We start from the raw sequence: 19,081 nt of genomic DNA on the forward strand, positions 1-19,081 counted from the left end.
AGAGTTAGCATTTGAACTGAGACCCAAACGATTTAAAGATCCATGATTTCATGATGCAGAACTTTCCAGAGAGAGGGGATAACAAATGCAAAGGCCCTAACATGGCAATGGTAACAAAGTTGGATCAGTACTCAAGACCTCCTAGTACTGAACACTAATAAACATAGGCTGACCTCAAAGAGGTCATAAATGGGACCTCCTCTCACTTCTTAAATAGCTCCCTCAAATGAACAGCATGCTAAGGAATTCTGAGTGGGGACATTGTGAGAAAGCAGGGTAGAATAAAAGTGTGGGGGCAAGAGCTGGAGCTCTGGATATCACTTTGGCTCACATGTGCTATTGCCTAATGTTGCAAAGAAGGCAGGAGAGAGAGAAGAAAATGCTTACACTTCCCTGAGGAGTCACTTCTTCCAACTTAGAGGAGAAGAAGTGGAGATGGGGGAAGGAGGCTTTGTTGTATATTGACCCCGCCTTTCAGTGACAACCACTGTGCTGGAATATGGCCTATCCGATTAGGAATTGCTCGTTGGATGGATGTGGGGGCCCAGGGAAAGGGAAAGCATGGCCGGCCTGCTACCCTCCTCCACACAGGTATTTTCCTGTCTATTTTAGGTGTGAGGAAGTCAAGCGCATAAAGGATCGGTTAACCTGCCCAACAAGCAAGAGGCAGAAATAGCATTTAAAAGACAGTGTGTTGGGTACAAAAGCTGATCATGTTGTTCTTTTTACAGATCAGGATCAGTGAATGAGTTTTTTATTTTTCTGCCTTAAAAGAACATATTCATATCCAAGAGTAAAAACCTCACAGACTCTGGTGAATTGGGCCCAATTAGTTTCATCACTGAGTTTAGACTTGTAGCTTATTTTTTTTAAATCATCATAATAATTTACATATATATATATATATATATACACAGAAGTCCTGTAGCAATTGACAGCTCTACTCTCTGAATTGAGAGGTGGGAGGTGTCCCATTGCTCACTTTCTATGGAGAGACCTGACAGCTATCATAAATGGTCTGGTCCTCCCATCTGTGCTGGTAGAGACAAGGGCCAAAAGCCAAATTACTGTTCCTCATCAAACCTCTCTGCTCTCCTTCTCTTTTTTCTTTCTCCTTCTTTCCTTCTCTTCCTCTCTCCCTCTGCTTCCCAGCGTCTTGCCCAGAGTCTACATTTTTGTTCTTCCCTTACATAAAAGGTTAATGTGTAAAGTCGGCCAGAGTTATAATTACACAGTTATTCCCCTTCCGGAGACAGTTTTGCAACTGATGACAAAAATACTCAGTCTCCATGGGTAACTGTAGTAAATATATTTTTAAAAGAGATGTACTTTCTGAGAATAGAGGCTCTTAATGATATATCCCAATTTATGACTGGTTATCTATTCCTTTGGTTCCAAATCCTGACTCTCTGTGTGTCCTCAATTTTAATTTAAAAATATTTATTGACTTCCAAGTATGAACACACTGAACTGAGTGGTGTTTGGGACTGGGGTCTACTAAATAATGTATTAATGTGTGCTCTGAGGTCAACTTTGTGAGTTTCTTTGAAGACAAATGCATGCTATCCAATATTTTAACTCATAAGAATAAAAATGATAGCTACCAAGTTTGAATGCTTACCGTGTGCCAGACTTTGTGTATGTTTTACAAAGATTACCTCATTTCTGCCTCACAACAATCTGCTTAGGTGGATATTTTCATTCTCATTTTGCAGTCAAAGAAATTAAAGCTGAGAAAGGTGATGTGGATGTCAAGGTTGTATCCAAATTAAGTGCCAGAGGCTGGATTTGAACCCCTGTCTGTCTAAATCCAAAGCCTGGACGTCTGATCTCTGAAAGACTCCCAGTTAGAATCCTAGGGGGTTGAGGAGTGGCTGTCTTTGGAGAGTTTGGCCTGGGGTGCCATAATGCTGGTCATCATTCTGACATGTGATATCAGAGCAGGGGTCTGAGTGAGCCTGGAGCCCTGGAATTCTAGAGTCTAAAGCTTTTCTCTTAGTTAATGTTGCTAAAAATATCCTTAGAAAAGGCAGTTGGATAGGAAAGTTCTCAAGAGTGTCTAAATTTGATGATGTAAATCCCCGTAAATGTAGAGTAACTGTGCTTAGGGCCCAGGAGAATATGACAATGAGAGGAAGAAATAAAAGAGATCCAACTTAAGGGAGAGAAAGGAAAGTGAAAACATCTTATGAAGAATAATCGGAAGCAGAGTTCTGTAAGAAAGCGGAATGGTAAATAGACTCCTGCCAAGGGGAGCCGAAGACAATGATATCTGGATTAGATCATTTAGGAGCTGCCCAGAGGCCACAGCCATAGGCACTCTATAAATTCATGATGATGGTGATGATGGTGTACAGCAATATGCAGGAAGTGCAAACGAGGGAAAAGACGAAAAGAAAGTGGCTGAGTTGCATTACATCATAAATCCAGGAGAAAAATATTCTCTCTTCATATGTCAAGGGTAAAATTGTGCCTCGAGTCCTCTATTTCATTTGGCATACCTTATTCCCATAAAGGAGCACCCTGGAGGAAGTTCATACGAGGACCAAAAATGAGTATATCACAAAAATGTCCACTAGTAGGAAAATCCATTTGACTTTCCTTCTTGCTGGGGTTTTACTATAGGCAGAAACTTGAAGGAGGAAAAGAAGGAAGGGGGGGTGGGAAGGATAAGGAAGGAAAAAAAGAATTACAATTTCTAGATTTTTGTGGCATCCCATTGCTATTAAGTGCCAGTAAAGGGGACCCATGGATACATATATTATGTAAGGTACGAATAAATGAATTTTATGGGGCTTTCAAGGAATGCCTTTTTGGAATTTCTTTTTTGGAAAAGAAATGGACCCTCCTGGTTTGATAGCCTTATAGTTTGAGCCAATGTGCCATGTTTTGGCTTTGGAAAGAGCAGGCCCATTCAGGAGCCAGTCTGTTTAGATGTGACCCAAGCATAAGGATGTGCTTCCTGTGGGGACTGGATTCACCTTATATCCACTCAGAACTCAGCACCAGGGTAAACTCGCTTCTACTCAATGCCTAAAGTATGCAGGTGATGGATGTTCCTCATGGTGCCCCAGCTGGATGGACATGCCAGCTTGAAAAGAACAGAAGCAGTTATTATGATCTTCTTTACAAGATTTCAAAGAGCAGTGTTTTGATGGGCCCAATGAAATGAGACTTAGATTAAAATCCAGCATATCTACCGAATATCTGCCCTGTGCCAGTATCTGTATCTGGTGCTTTCACATATATTACATTATTTAAATTTTTTTAACATTTATTCATTTTTGAGAGACAGAGAGAGAGAGAGAGAGACAGAGCGTGAGTGGGGGAGGGCAGAGAGAGGGAAACACAGAATCTGAAGCAGACTCCAGGCTCTGAGCTGTCAGCACAGAGCCTGATGCAGGGCTGGAACTCACAGACAGCAAGATCATGACATGAGCTGAAGTCGGGCGCTTAACCGACTGAGCCACCCAGGTGCCCCAGTATATTATCATATTTAATCTTAACAATGCAAATATATCTATTAACATATTAAAGTTATAAAAATTTCATGTTAAAACAGCGGAATAAATCCTGCTGGAGGGTTTACAAGTTTATACTTCACCACTTATCTGGTAAGGACTCATTGGGGGAGATTTGGTAGTTTCTTAAAGACTGGGTGGTTTGAGTACCCATATATCTGTAGGTCGGCTTTTCCTTTGCTTCCTTCTGGCTCAGTTGTTTGTTCTCCGGTATGTACCATCGGTCTTGAATAAACAAAGCAACAAAATTCATACCCTACAGGTATTAAAATGATCTTCAGTGTTAAGTTTGACTATATGCAACATTTGTGTTAGGCCCTAGCTATAGAACTCAAGTCTCCCTGAAGATACGATTTTACTGTATTGGTGTATAGGCTGCTTAGATCCTTGAGAATGCCTTGGAGTTTTTATTTACTATATATGTAATATGTGTTCCTGAATCCTCCATTCTATCTCATTCTTTTATGCATACCCTTGCTATATGGTACATCTTTATTGGTGACAGGTTTAATTTACAAATATATAACATATTGGTCTGAGGGTGATAAACTTTTAATTTAGTTAAAGTTCTTCTTTTTATTTTATGTACTTCTTTAAGAATGTAATTACCATGTTATGCTGTATTGATTTTTAATAATATAACTCAACTAAAAAAAGACAGAAAAAGCCCCCACATTCCAGTGGAGGTTATGCCCATATTTTGCTGGGTGATCTGTAGAGCAAAGCACTAAAGCCATTAAGTGCTTATCACCTGCCTCAAAATCTTCTGGGAGATGCTTATCATATAAGTTACAAGGCTGTTTCTTAATTTTCTTCTTATATGCTTGTTTCAGATACATTGCCAATAGTTTAAAACTGCATTACAAAGTAGCAACTGTTGCCTAGCGCTGTGTCTTTTTTGGTATTTGACACTAACAGATTGACACTTTTATTTTCAGTATGTTGCCATATAAATTTATTAATTACTCAAGTAGTTTCTGAGGTTGTCCCAGACTTTGACCTGTGGATTAACTAATGGAATTTCATTTAAAGCAATGTGAGAGCTCTTAAAAATTTCTGGGATGATTCAGTTTGTTTCTGGTCTGTGTTTATGACATTTAAAGGAAACAAAAGTTCAGATGTAAATGAATAAACATCAGCATTGGATGATATTTGTGTCATGTACTTAAGTGCTGGGGCCACATGTGGTTCAGTCTTAAGATAGCAAATTATCGAAAAATATTTCTAAATTTTACTTATGTCTCTTTAAGAACTTTGAAAATTATTTTATTCATTGCACAGCTATTTTTTTTTTAAACCAGCTCCTGGTTTCATTAATCTGTCCTATTGTTTTGTTTTGTTTTTAGTTTCTATATCGTTTGTTTCTGCTCTGTTCTTTATTATTTCCTTTCTTCTGCTGGCTTTTGATTTCATGTGTTCTTTTTCTAGTTTCTTTAAGTGTAAGGTTGGGTCATTTGAGATTTACTTGCTTCTTGAGGTAGACCTTATTGCAATATACTTCCATCTTAGGACTGTTTTTACTTCATCCCAAAGGTTTTGGACCATTGTGTTATCATTTTCACTTGTTTCCATGTGTTTTTTTAACTTCTTCTTTGATTTCCTGGTTGACCCATTCATTGTTTGGTAGCATGTTGTTTAACCTCCGTGTATTTGTGGCCTTTCCAAGTTTTTTCTTGTGGTTGACTTCAAGTTTCATAGCATTGTGGTCAGAAAATAAGTATGGTATGATCTCAGTCTTATTGTACTTGTTGAGGCCTGATTTGTGACCTAGTGTGTGATCTGTTCTGGAGAATGTACCATATGCACTTGGAAAGAATGTGTATTCTGCTGATTTAGGATGGAATGTTCTGAATATATCTGTTCAGTCTACCTGGTCTGGTATGTCACTCAAAGCCATTGTTTCCTTGTTGATTTTCTGCTTAGATTATCTGTCCACTGATGTAAGTGAGGTGTTAAAGTCTCCTACGATTATCGTATTATTATCACTTCATTCCTTTATGTTTGTTATTAATGGTTTTATATATTTGGGCACTTCTGTGTTGAGGGCATAAATATTTACAATTGTTAGAGCTTCTTGGTGGGTTGTCCTCTTTATTATGATACAGTGCCCTTCTTCATCTCTTGTTTAACAGTCTTTGGTTTAAAACCTACTTTGTCTGGGGGTGCTTGGGCGGCTCAGTTGGTTAAGCATCTGACTTTGGCTCAGGTCATGATCTCATGGTCTGTGAGTTCAATCCCCACATCGGGTTCTGTGATGGCAGCTCAGAGCCTGGAGCCTGCTTCAGACTCTGTCTCTCTCTCTCTCTCTCCCCCAATCTTTCTCTCTCTCTCTCTGCCCCTCCCCGACTCATGCTCTGTCTCTGTCTCTCTCAAAGATAAATAAACATTAAAAAAATTAAAAAAAAATCTAGTTTGTCTGATGTAAATATGGCTACTCTGGCTTTCTTTTGACAACCATTTGCATGATAAATGTTTCCATTCCCTGATTTTCAATCTACAGGTGTCTTAAGGTCTGAAATGAGTCTCTTGTAAGCAACATATAAGTGGGTCTTGTTTTTGTTTTGTTTTGTTTTGTTTTGTTTTGTTTTATCCATTCTGACACATTATATCTCTTGATTGGAGCATTCAGTCCATTTATATTCAGAGTCATTATTGATAGATATGTATTTAGTGCCATTTTATTTCTTGTTCTGTCATTGTTTCTAGGGATTTTCTTTGTTACTATCTTATCTTTGTCAATTTTGGTCTTCCCTTTCCATTCAAAGGGTCTCTTTTAATATTTCTGGCAAGACTGGTTTAGTGGTCACAAACTCCTTTAGTTTTTGTTTGTCTGGGAAACTCTTTATCTGTCTTTCGATTCTGAATGACAGCCTTGCTGCATAGAGTATTCTTGGCTGCAGATTTTTCCCATTCAGCATGTTGAATATATCATGCCACTCCTTCCTCACTTGCCAACTTTCTTCTGAGAGATATGTAGCTACACTTTTGGGTCTTCTCTTGCAAGTCAAAGACTTCTTTTGTCTCCTTACTTTTAGCATTTTTACTTTATCACTATATTTTGCAAGCTTAATTACAATATGCCTTGGTGTTGGCCTGCTTTTGTTGATTTTGATGGGAGTTCTCCATGCCTCCTGGATTTGGATGTCCTGATAATGGAATTTTTCAGTTATTATTTCTTCAAATGAATTTTCTCTCTCTTCTTCTTCTGGGATTCCTCTACTACCAATGTTGTTATTTTTGTTGGAGTCACTGAGTTCCCTGCACATGGCAATGATTCTTAAAATCCCCTTCTATTCTTCTTCTCTTTCTAGTGATCTTTCACTTTATACTACTCAGGGGCCAGTACTCTCTTTCTTTTGTCCCTTTACTTTCATAGCTATACTATATCTATTAAGGCTGCAGACTTAGGCTTTTTTTCCCCCTCTCATTTTCATCCCAATCTTCCAGTTCTGTTTTTGTTATCAATCACATAATTCTACATCACAAAAATTAATAGTTCTCCTAGAAAGGGAGTGAAGGGAAAGGCCAAGCAAAATAAATTTCTTTTCTGGGGGAATGGAAGGTTTGGAACACTAACATCGTAACTAAATTTGTCTTCAGTATGCTTAAAAAAATTGATTAAATACAATGCATATTAAATTCATTGTTAATACCAAGCTGAGAATAAAGAATTATTAATTCCTTTGAAAATAAACTCCATGTTCAGAGTGAATTTAATAAACAGGAGGAGTAGAAGCCAAGAAGAATGGAATTCATTAATTTCGGACAGATGTAGAGTAGAATATCAGAGAAAATCCAGCAGATCACAAAATTGTAACATAGTTAGTGAACAAATATGCACCCTCAGGGAAAAATGATCAAGGGGTCACTGAGGACATTGAATAATAAGGCAATTCTGTAGCACTAATGAAGACCAAGCGGAATTCAGAAATAAATTAAGAGAAATGGCACGACTTCCTTTCCTCCATATGCATCCTGGAAAGACATTTTCTAGCTCTTGTACTGAGTTTGTAAGATTCCGGAAAACTTCAGCTATCTTTGGAAGATAGTCACAGGTATGAGTGATCACTTTTGAAAAGAAATAGCTGAGGTGTGATTTTTACGAGAGAGGATGGCACCTAAGAGCTATCCCTCTGTCTTCATTTGCAGCTTTAAGAAAGAACTGATTGAGGGGCACCTGGGTGGCATAGTCAGTTAAATGCCTGACTTCGGCTCAGGTCATGATCTCATGGTTTGTGGGTTCGAGTCCAATGTTAGGCTCTGTGCTGACAGCTCAGAGCCTGGAGCCTGCTTTAGATTCTGTGTCCCCTCTCTCTCTGCCCGACCCACCCCTGCTCATACTCTCTCTCTCTGTGTCTCTCAAAAATAAATAAACACTAAAAAAATTAAGAATGAAGAGAAATAACTGATTGATAGAATAGGCATATTTGGTTAGTCATTGGGAAAAAAAATTGCCACATGACTTTAAATGGCAGAAAACATTTATTTAAATAGACAATGCATTGAATCACATTCTGAGGAAGTCTTAGGAAATAACTTTTATTTTTGGGCTCTTGCTGTGGAGGCAGGAATAAGAATGCTCTGGGTTGATATGTGTAGGGTTTTTTCCTGCTCCAGAGTCAATGATTTTATGAAGTGCCTTAAAAAATCTATTCCCCAAGATTGCACAGAACACATTCATTCCTCTTTGTGGATACATGTGATTTATTTCTTGTTTCTGGAACTTACTACTTATACTTCAACTAAGTTCATGAATATTTCAAATCAATTACCTAATCAATAGGGAAATTTTTTCCTATTATGTTTGGCTACTTTAACATTTAGCCAAATCAGAATGGTAAAATAAGATTCTACCAAATGTTACAGCATATTTGTGTGTATGTGTTTTTTAAGTATTTGCTAGTATCCATTTTTTGTTAAAGAGAGTTAAGTTTCTTCAACACAGCATCCTAAATTGCAATTGTTCTTGCCTTATTTTGAAATAAGCAGCACATCTTTTAAATGTGTATCCAAGTTTTATTTATTTATTTTACCACTATCTCTCTCTCTTGATAACTAGAGAGATGTATAGATACTTACCTTAACCCCAGTGTGTTAGGATTGAGGTAGACTATAAACTTAACTTTATGTCCTAGAAATCTGCTATAGTGGTGTACTCTAAATTAGAACGCTCATAATGTTACCTTCCTTGGATGAGAAGAAAAGGATGAATACTGTGTCTCTCTTGCTTTTCATGGCATGGTTATGTTTTTCGTTAACACAGAGAAAAGGAAGTTCATTACTGGTTTCCCTTCATTTCATTTCAGACAAATGTAGGATTTTTACTAAGCTTGCAAGAAATTATATACAGACCATTTGGGGAAGTAGTGCTATAAATAGTTAAGGTTTCTAGTTATCCATAGTTACCCAGTTATCTAGCTATTAGTTGGCCTTTTGAATTTCAGTTTGGGGAGTGAATGCTCAAAGGGTTCAATACCCAGTAGGACAAGAACTCGTAGACTGAAGGGACTTTCTTCTGGTTGCTTTAGAGGGCAAAGTATTTCCCAGACTTGCAGGCTTATTTTGGTTGGGAACACAGAAATGATGATTTTATCTCTGGGTGGCATTTATAAGGAACTATTTATAATGGTAGAAATCTCCCTGTGGATTGTATTTATTTAATATTCTTCTATTGGATAGATTTGTACCTTGATACTATTTTAAAATAATGAAATGGTTGTTTCATTTTCCTTCAATGAGGCAAAAAAATCCACCTTATAAGGGTTTCTTCCCTGTGGCTGTGGCATCACCTGAATACCTCAAAGGCATGGTTTTAGTTCAGCCCCCAAGTCAGAGAGAATTTTCTCTGACTCCCCTTTTTAGCTGGAGTTTCCCAGTCCTAGCTTACTATCACACTGCCTGGGGAGCTTTTTAACTCCATTCCTACTAGTGTTTGTTTGTTTGTTTGTTTATTTAAAATATGAAATTTATTGTCAAATTGGTTTCCATACAACACCCAGTGCTCATTCCAACAGGTGCCCTCCTCAATACCCATCACCTACCCTCTCCTCCCTCCCCCCCCCCCATCAACCCTCCGTTTGTGTTTTAAATCATAGTTCCTTCCTTCCTGACTCTCTGGGAGCAGAGCCAATACTCAGCCTGGCTTTGGAATGCTTGACCACTGGGCACTCAAATGAAAATCTCTGGTGCCTCTAAGATAGTATTCTGCCCCATAGATTTCTCTAGTCTGGAGATCAGTGTAGTGGGGAACTTAAGTTCTTAGTAGCACCCCTGACAATTTAAAGAGGTGCATCAATGGGGAAACAGGTCTTCCCAGCTGGAATGGACAACTGGGTTATAGCGATGTTCCTCTGCTCTTACGCTACCAGACTTCATGGAAATCATTCAGATGACTTAAGCTAATGACTTCTCTAGATATTTAATCCATGTTAATTTGAGTTTTCATTCTTTCAGGTTGTGTGGATGCTCATTTTTTTTAAACGCCTGTCTCCTTTGCCTGGCAAGGTAAAAAAGACACATAAAAACTCATTTGATGTCTCTAGATTTTTTAATAGGTTTAAGCAACTTTCTTATTTGCTATTTGAATATGAAAGACTTCAAATATCAAAAATTTCATATATACCTTGAAAAGAAGCTTATGTGTGTCATTGACTGCCTAGTTGATAAAATTACTTTGGTTATGGAGAATGCTCACAGTGTATGAATGAAAACTCCTGATTTGGGTGTTATTTGGGCCAAGCTAGAAGAGAAGTCACATTCTGAATTATTTTTTTCTTTGGTGGGAGATCAATACTGTCTAGACATGGTCTCATTATGACTTTGCATTGACTAGGGCAGACTGGGTCAACAGTGGGGCTGAGATTCCTGTAATCCAAGCTGCTGGTGGGATATTTGTGTTGCCCCTTATTACAGAGACCTTCAGATTCACTGGTGTCAACTCTGTGTATCCCAGCATCATCCTGCTCAACTGTAGGGTTATCCTAGAGGACAGCATATGCCAACTCCTGACTTTTTAGAAAGACTCTGAATCCTTGAAGTCTTGGGAGCTGCTCTCTAGGATTTCCTAGCATGCTTGGTGACAGTTGCATAGGGCATGAGAGGAACCTTGGAGCTTTTGAATTCTCTGTGGTTTCTAAAACTTTTAAAACCAGAGATAGTAATACAACTCATATGTAAAGGCCTCAGTCCACTTCTTCAAGCCCAGCTATATTCCCTGTCATACAGACGCCTCCACATTAATTTCTGCAAATAATATCTTCATGTATGGAAATGTCACCAGTTTTATATTCAGATTAACTCTCATTTATGAGAAATTTTCATCTATTTGAATATATTTTTAAATTGGGAAGATTATGACTCCTCTCTTAGGATCAGAACTTAAAAATCATGTCTTTTCTCTGTTAGATATTCAGACTCCTGGCCGTGCTGCTCTGCATGGAATCTTAAATCCTTCATTTGTGGTTATTTGTTGGCATTTTGCAAGAGAGTGAAGCAATGTCTGAGCCAGTAGAGGCCAGAGGTGGCCCAGCCTGACTGGGTTTTCAACAGTGCAATAAATGTTATTGTCTAGCATCTTTACTTTTAAACTTTGGGAAGGATTATCATAGACATTGAGAAATAATGCTAATTATACAAAGGATTGCTCATGATAAAAGATCTCTTTCTGGAAATTTAAGTGTTCTAGTAGATTAGCATTATTGATCATTCTCTTTCCACATAGTCTACAGATGATCTTAGAATCCTGAAACTATTATTCTTCCTTGTCTAGTGTAATTATCAGGACAAGGAATAATCTAATTAAAAGACAACAAGGATGTGTTCTAATTGTTCTAATAAATTATGTTAATACTCAGTGCATTTAGTAACTTTTCAACAGGAATTTATTTAATGGGTTGACAGCTTGTCCTTTACCGCCACAATCTTAACTTTCATTTCTTCTAAACAAGACCACTTACAGTAGGATAGTTAACTATCCAAAAACCTGTTGGGTCATTAGGAGAATCTAAGGTTCCGTGTAGTATGTATGGATGAAAAAATGGGTTTGGAGTTTTCTAGATAAAATAACGACCCAACACAGAAGAGGGTAGAGTAATGACCAGTAGGGTTTAAAGTAAAAATCTGCAACTGACGGTTTCAATGAAGACAGTGGGCTGGCTTTTCATTTGTTATTTATTTATTTATTTATTTATTTATTTATTTATTTATTTTTATTATTATTATTTTTAATTTTTTTTCAACGTTTATTTATTTTTTTTGGGACAGAGAGAAACAGAGCATGAACGGGGGAGGGGCAGAGAAGGAGGGAGACACAGAATCGGAAACAGGCTCCAGGCTCTGAGCCATCAGCCCAGAGCCTGACGCGGGGCTCGAACTCACGGACCGCGAGATCGTGACCTGGCTGAAGTCGGACACTTAACCGACTGCGCCACCCAGGCGCCCCTTCATTTGTTTTTTAATTATCAAATGTAGTGCTGCATGATAATATGATACTAACTCATGTAATTGTGCTTGCTTAATTTTAGGCATTTTATACAAATCTATTAGACACCATATTGTTTATTACATATATGAAATAGTGCCTTCATTAAAGTAATGTCATGATGAGGCAACAATTCAGGACATCACTTCTGATAGCCCATATGTTTTCTACAGAAGATGCCAGTCTCCCTGCTTATTTGAACATAATTCAGATATAGTTTGTTGTGTAACTGGATGAGAAAGGCCTCAAGGCAGTGTGGAAAAAGATGTCAAGAAGGACCTGGGGAGAAATAAAACACTGTGTAGAGAATGGAGGGAAGCATATAGATAAGTTCTAAATAAATACCGGCTCTCAACATATTTGAGAAAAGCAGATTCCCAGGTTGATTAGGGTTATTCTACCTTGACATAATAATCTTTTAAATTTAATTAACATGCCTTCAGGTAGGAAGGTATTTTAGTTCTTATCAAGACTAGAAAGTGTTTTCAGAAGGGACATTTTCTCACAAGATAGTAATTTTGTGGGAATAATTTTCCACTTTTGGAAGCCTGATCCATTCAAATTGTCAAGTTCACCAAAGAGTATGGGGCTGGAACATACACAGATCCCAGTTTATACTCATACAGTTAACTTACTTTCGAACAGTAGCCACAGAGAGAAAACAAAACAACACACACACCATAAAAGAAATGGGAATTAAAAGAAAATTATCTTCGGTGGCAAAGGAATGCAAGCAAATATCTTCACATTCTGATGTGCATGAGCTAAACAGGTTGATGATGTTTGGTTCCTTGCTCCCTGTCTGTTAATGTTCCAGTTCACTTCTTCATTTTCAATGGGAAACTTTCATATGCTCTTTTTCTGTTCTAAAAAGGTGACATTTCTTTCAAGTCCATCAGGCTTGCAGATTTCTTTCCTTTAAAAGGAGATTGAATGCTATGGAGCTCCTAATGCAACTGAAGACCCCTCACCACCAGCTCTGAATTAGATCAACTACCCAGTGTGTCTTCCCTTCCTTGTTTCCAAGGCATGGCCAATGTCTGCCTTTGAGAAGCAGCATGGATGTGGCACTCATTTCTTTTCTCTTCCTCTTTTTTGTTTAACTTTGACAATTTTTTTTATTGTGGAAAAATATAAATAACATAAAATTTTCCATTGTAAGCGTTTTTAATATACAATTCGGTAGCAATAAATATGACTTTTAAAAATGATTTGGACTGAAAAGGAAATAACACTGTGCCCAAATAGGCACTCATGTTGCACATGGAGGTTTTTATTTCTTTTTATTTTTTATTAACAAAATTTTTAAAATTTTTATTTTTTGAGAGAAGAGAGAGAGAGAGTGCAAGTAAGGGAGGGGCAGAGAAAGAGAGAGAGGGAGACACAGAATCCGAAGCAGGCTCCAGGCTCTGAGCTGTCAGCACAGAGCCCAACATGGAGTCCTAACCCCAGGAACTGCGAGATCATAACCTGAGCCGAGGTCAGATGCTCAACTGACTGAGCCACACAGGCACCCCATGCATAGAGGTTTTTAAATTTTATTCTGCTTTTTATTTCTATACGCTTGCTGAAATTAATTTTCACTGAAAATGTGATACTAGTTATAATCAGTGTTACCCATCTATATGAAACCCAAACAGACTTCCATCTAGATTCTAGAACATAATGTAGATGCTCATAGTGGGTGGGAGAGGGGTATGTTGCGGGGAAAGGGGTCAACATGATAAATGGTTGTGAGGGATAGGGATATTTCTCTCTGAAGGTCCTGTGGACCTTTCTGGAGCTCAGAGCGTAATTTTGACATGGTGTACCCAAACCTGATATTTCTTTTTCAGCCGCTGGAAATTTTTATTTAGTAAATAGTGCAAAATACATTTGACAAAAACTGACAAAATCTGAAGAATTCAAAGCTACAGGAAAGCTGAAACACCTCGCTTAACATGCTGCCATCTAGCCATTGACTCCTGCCATGCTCCTTCCCTCACCCATTGCAGAGACCCTGAAATCATCCCGCAGGAAGGATGGAGTGTGTTTAAAATGGACTGCAAGAGGCAGGGACTCAGCCGAGTCTTCTGATTTTATTGGCTGTTAACACTTCCTTCCTACCAGTACAGAAACTAAGTTTTGATATATAGGAGAATAAAGATAATGAGTCATTGAAAAGCTACATTTACCAGTGTGTCCCACTAGCTGTCATTCTTTGAATATTATATTCACCAGTTTCATCTATTTTGCAGTTCTTTGGGGGTAACTGGGATGAAGTTTAAACTCCTTAGGGGAGGATGAAGGCCTCCTGCACCCCCTTACCTGTGTTTCCATCTTCTCCCCTTATGCCTAGAAATGTTCTGTACTTCAGTCTGGCATTACTTCATATCATGTCCCAAACATGCCATGTTCTCTTCTCTTAGGGCTTTTGCACATGCTTCCCCCTCTCCTTGGAAACTCCTTTAACTATTGAACCTTTAGAATTCAGCTCACAGATCTCTGAGAAGCTTCTGACGATTCTACCAAGCAGTACAGCTCACTCTGTGCATCAGCCCTGTGACCATTACATACTTGCATTTTTGCACTTAAACACGTAATTATTATTACATGGCTATTCCCCCTGCCAGAATCAGAGTTCCTTATAGCCTCGTGATGGTTCAACTCAACAGGATCCAGTTTATTATGTATATATATTTTTAGCTTTTTCTACAGGTCTTATTTTGTTTTAATGTTTATTTTTGAGAGAGAGAGAGCGCAAGCAGGGGAAGGGCAGAGAGAGAGAGGGAGACAGAGGATCCAAAGCAGGCTCTGTGCTGACAGCAGCCAGCCCTATGTGGGGCTTGAACTCATGAACTGTGAGATCATGACTTGAGCAAAAGTCAGACGCTCAACTGACTGAGCCACCTAGGCACCCCTCTACCTGTCTTATTTTTGAATTTCTGCTAAGACTTAGGAACTTAAGGCTTTCAAGTACTGAATGAAAATGATAGTCAACCCAGAGTTAACTCAGAATGCTATAACCAGTGAAAACATCCTTTAGGAATGAAAGGGAAGTCAAGATTTTTTTTTCAGATGAAGGAAAACCAAGAGAATTTGTGACCAACAGAGCTACTCTAAAAGAATGGCTAACAGAAGGAAAATGATTTAAAAAAAAATGGATCCTTGGAACACAGGAAGGAAGAAAAAACACAGTAAGCAAAAATATTGATAAATACAGTAGGCTTACCTTTTATTCTTGAAATTTCTAAATTATGTTTAAGGATTGAAGCAAAAATTATAGTAGTTTCTGATGTGGATGCAAATGATTGAAATATTTAATAAGAGAATTATAAATGGGGAGTGTAAAGGGACATAAAAGGAGGCCAGGTTTCTATATTTTATTTAGATTGATAAAATTCCACCAGTTATTTTATATTTATAAGTTATGAATATATAATATATAGAGCAAAAAAGTTCTACAAGGAGATGTATTCAAAAACACTTTAGGTATATCAAAATAGGATTCCAAAAAACAAAAACAAAAACAAAAACAATTCGAATAACCTACCAGAAGGCAGGAAAGCAAAAACAGAAACACAAAAACCAGAGCAGAAACAGCAAACAAACAAAAATAAAATGCTAGGCTAGGACATAAAATATCAATAATTATATTAAAGTTAAATGGTCTGAATACTCCACTTGTAGCAGACTGGCAGAGTTGTTTAAAAAAACACAACCCAACTATATACTGTCTATAAGAAATTCCCTTCAAATATAAGCATAGAGGCAGATTAGAAGTAAAAGGAAGGAAGATATACCTGTAATACATGTATTAATTAAAAGAAAGCAGGAGCAGCTGTTTCTTCAAAGAAATTAATAAAATTGGCAAACAACTAGGAAGACTGACATAGAAAAAAGGACAGAAGACATATCATATAATACCAGTCTCAGAAATGAAACACAATAGACCCTGCACCTATCAAAAGGATAGTAAAGGAATGCTATGAACAATTCTACACACATAAATTTGATAACTTAGAAAAAAATAAATCCCTTTCTCAATCTCACAGTTTACCTAGTATGAAATAGTTTGAATAGTCTTTTAACTATTAAGGAAATTGAAATAATTTTAACTGCCCCCCCCAAATATATCTCAGATCCAGATTATTTTGCTGGAGAATTCTACCAAACATTTAAAGACGAATTAGCATCAATTCTACAAAGACTCTTCTAGGAAATAGAAGAGGGTATAGTTCATTTTATGAAGCTACTATTATCTAGATACCAAAGTCAGGCAGAAACAATATAAAAAAGAAAACTATAGATTAATAACCCTTACATTTATAAACCCCCAAATTCTTAATAACATATTAGCAAATAGGGTTCATTAAAAAAGTATACATGATAACCATGGGCTCTATATCAGGGATACAAGGCTGGTTTGACATTAAAAAGCTAATCAATTTAATTAACCACACAAAAGAGGGAAAGAAATCACATGATTTTATCTTGATGCAGAAAAAGGATTTGACAAAATTCAATACTGACATATAATAAAAACTCTCAGAAAAATAGGAATAGAGGGAAACTTCCTCAACTTGATAAAGAACATCTTTTTAAATTGCCCACAGCTAACATTATACTTAATGATGAAAGACTGAATGCTTTTCCCCAAGTCAGGAGGTAAGGCAAGGATGTCTATTTTTGCCAGTCCTTTTCAACAAAGTGCAGGGATTTCTAGTCAATGCAGGAAGGCAATAAAGGAAATAAAAGGCACACAGACAGAAAAGAAGAAAGAAAACTTGCTACTGCTGATGACATGATTTTCTACTTGGAAAATCCTAAATGATCGAAAAAAAATAATAAAACCTCTTAAAACTAATATGTGAGTTCAACAGGTTGTAGAATATAAGATACATTTTAAGTATCAGTTGTATTTATGTATACTAGCAATGAACATGTAGACACTATAATTAAGAATACAACTGAGGGGGCTGCCTGGCTGGCTCAGTCACAGGAGCATGCGACTCTTGACTTGAAGTCATGAGTTCAAGCCCCACATTAGGTGCAGGCATTACTTAAAATAAAAAAAAAAAATTTAAGGAATATAATTTATAGTAACTAACAATTATTAAATTCTTAGGTATAAATATAATAAAACATTTACAGAACTTACATACTGAAAATGACCTAATACTAAAGAAAGAAATCAAAGAAAATTGAAATACGTGGAGAAACATACAGTGTTCATGATTTGGAAGTCCCAGCATAGTAAGGATACCAGTTCTCCCCATGTTGATAGACAGGTTTGATGCAGTTCCTACCAAAATCACATCATGATTTTTTTAAAATGTAGACAAGATTATTCTAAAATTTATGTGGAGACAAAGGAACAATATTGGAGAAGAAGAATAGCATGGGAGGAACAGTCTACCCAATTTCAAAGCTTATAGGACAGCTGCTATGTGGCTATTCATGGAGTGCTATGCACATACATCAATAGATCAGGGTAGGGAACCCAAAAAATATATCTAAATGAATGTGCCCAACTGATTTTTGACAAATGTGCAATTTCCCTCAATGGAGAAGAGAGAACCTTTTCAATAAATGACCCTAGAGCAGTTGGCAAAAAATGGGCCTAAAACGAAATCTCATACCTTATATAAAAATTAACTCAAAATGTATCATGGACTAAATATAGAAAAAAAAAATCCCATAAAACTGTAACACAGAAGAAAATGTAAGAGAAAATCTTTGGGATCTAGGGCTAGGCAAAGAGCTGTTAGACCTGACACAAAACACAATACACGAAAGGGAAACAAATGACATATTGGACTTCATTAGAATTAATACTTTTTCTCTGTTAAAGACACTGTTAAGAGAATGAAAAGACAAGTTACAGACTGGGAAAAAATATTTGCAAACCACATTTCTGACAAAGCACTAGTGTCCAGAATACTCAGAGACCTTTCAAACTTAACAGTATAAAAACAAACTATCCAATGAAAAAATGAGCAAAAGCCCTAGGCATTTCACTGAAGAGGTTATACAGACAGCAACTAAGCACATTAAAAGATGTTCAACATTATTAGCCATCTGGGAAATGCCCATTAGAACCATAATGATATATCGCCATATACTTATTCAGCATCCTCACCAGCACTTGGTGTTACCATTATTTTTTTTTTTTATTTTAGCTATTCTGATAAGTGTATAGTTATTGTTTTTTTATTTTAGCCATTCTGATAAGTGTATAGTGCTAATGATAACACCGAGTGCTGGTGAGGATGCAGAGAAACTGGATTACTCATGTATTGCTGGTGGGAAATAGAACGGAAAATGGTTTGGCAGTTTCTTACAAAACCAAACATACACTTCCCATACTCTTGGGCACTTATCCCAAGGAGATGAAAATTTATGTTCACACAAAAACCTGTACACAAATGTTCATGACAGCTGTATTTGTAATAGCCCAAAACTGGAAACATCCCAGACATCCTTTATTGGGTAGAGCTGAGGACAGGGGTTTGATGGTGAAAACAGGGGTATGCCACGAAAGTCCCCATAATGGGGCTCTCACTCTTTCCAACTTAGATCCTGGATTCATAGGCAGCCAGGTTTATAAAACTGAGGCAGGAGATTGGAAGACATTTTTCTGGGGAATTTGACCTGCCCAAGGAAGCAGACCTAGAAATACCGATGACCAGGGCATGCTTCAGGTCAATCACACTAGGCCTGTGTCGTTCAATATGGTCGCCACTAGCAACATGTGACTCCTGGGCATTGAAATGTGGTTAGTCTGATTTGAGATGGGCTGTAAATGTAAACCACACTCAGAATTTTGAATACTTCATATAAAAAAATGCAAAGTATCTTGTTAATTTTTATTACATGTTGAAATAATATTTTTACATATTGGGTTAAATAAAATCTATTATTAAAATAATTTAAAAATGAATAAGGGACTGAATTTTTCTCAGATCGAAAGCAGGAAAAACTTGTATGGAACCGCAGTGTTTTTATTAGGAAACCTAAAGCAACATGGTATTAAAACGAAGGAAGCAATCAGCTAGGAGACTAAGAAAAAAGAAAGTCCTAGTCATACATATATGATCTA

The 19,081-nt window shown here is 37.2% G+C and overlaps 1 protein-coding gene across 7 annotated transcripts in view; it reads left to right on the top strand.

Moving 5' to 3' along the window:
• Nucleotides 1-19,081, top strand: part of FHIT (fragile histidine triad diadenosine triphosphatase) — a 1,399,071-nt gene that overhangs the window by 352,872 nt on the left and 1,027,118 nt on the right. Inside the window, exon 1 of one of the 7 annotated variants that reach the window (XM_027039118.2) lies at nucleotides 9,957-10,025. The exons of 5 other annotated variants lie outside the window; for them this stretch is intronic. The gene's annotated coding sequence lies outside the window, so the exon portion shown is untranslated. Of the gene's footprint in view, nucleotides 1-9,956; nucleotides 10,026-19,081 lie in introns of those variants that run through there. One more of the 7 variants, XM_027039116.2, reaches the window with a different exon arrangement.

The sequence above is a fragment of the Acinonyx jubatus genome, chromosome A2 (genome assembly GCF_027475565.1).
Source record: "Acinonyx jubatus isolate Ajub_Pintada_27869175 chromosome A2, VMU_Ajub_asm_v1.0, whole genome shotgun sequence".
Lineage (NCBI taxonomy): Eukaryota > Metazoa > Chordata > Mammalia > Carnivora > Felidae > Acinonyx > Acinonyx jubatus.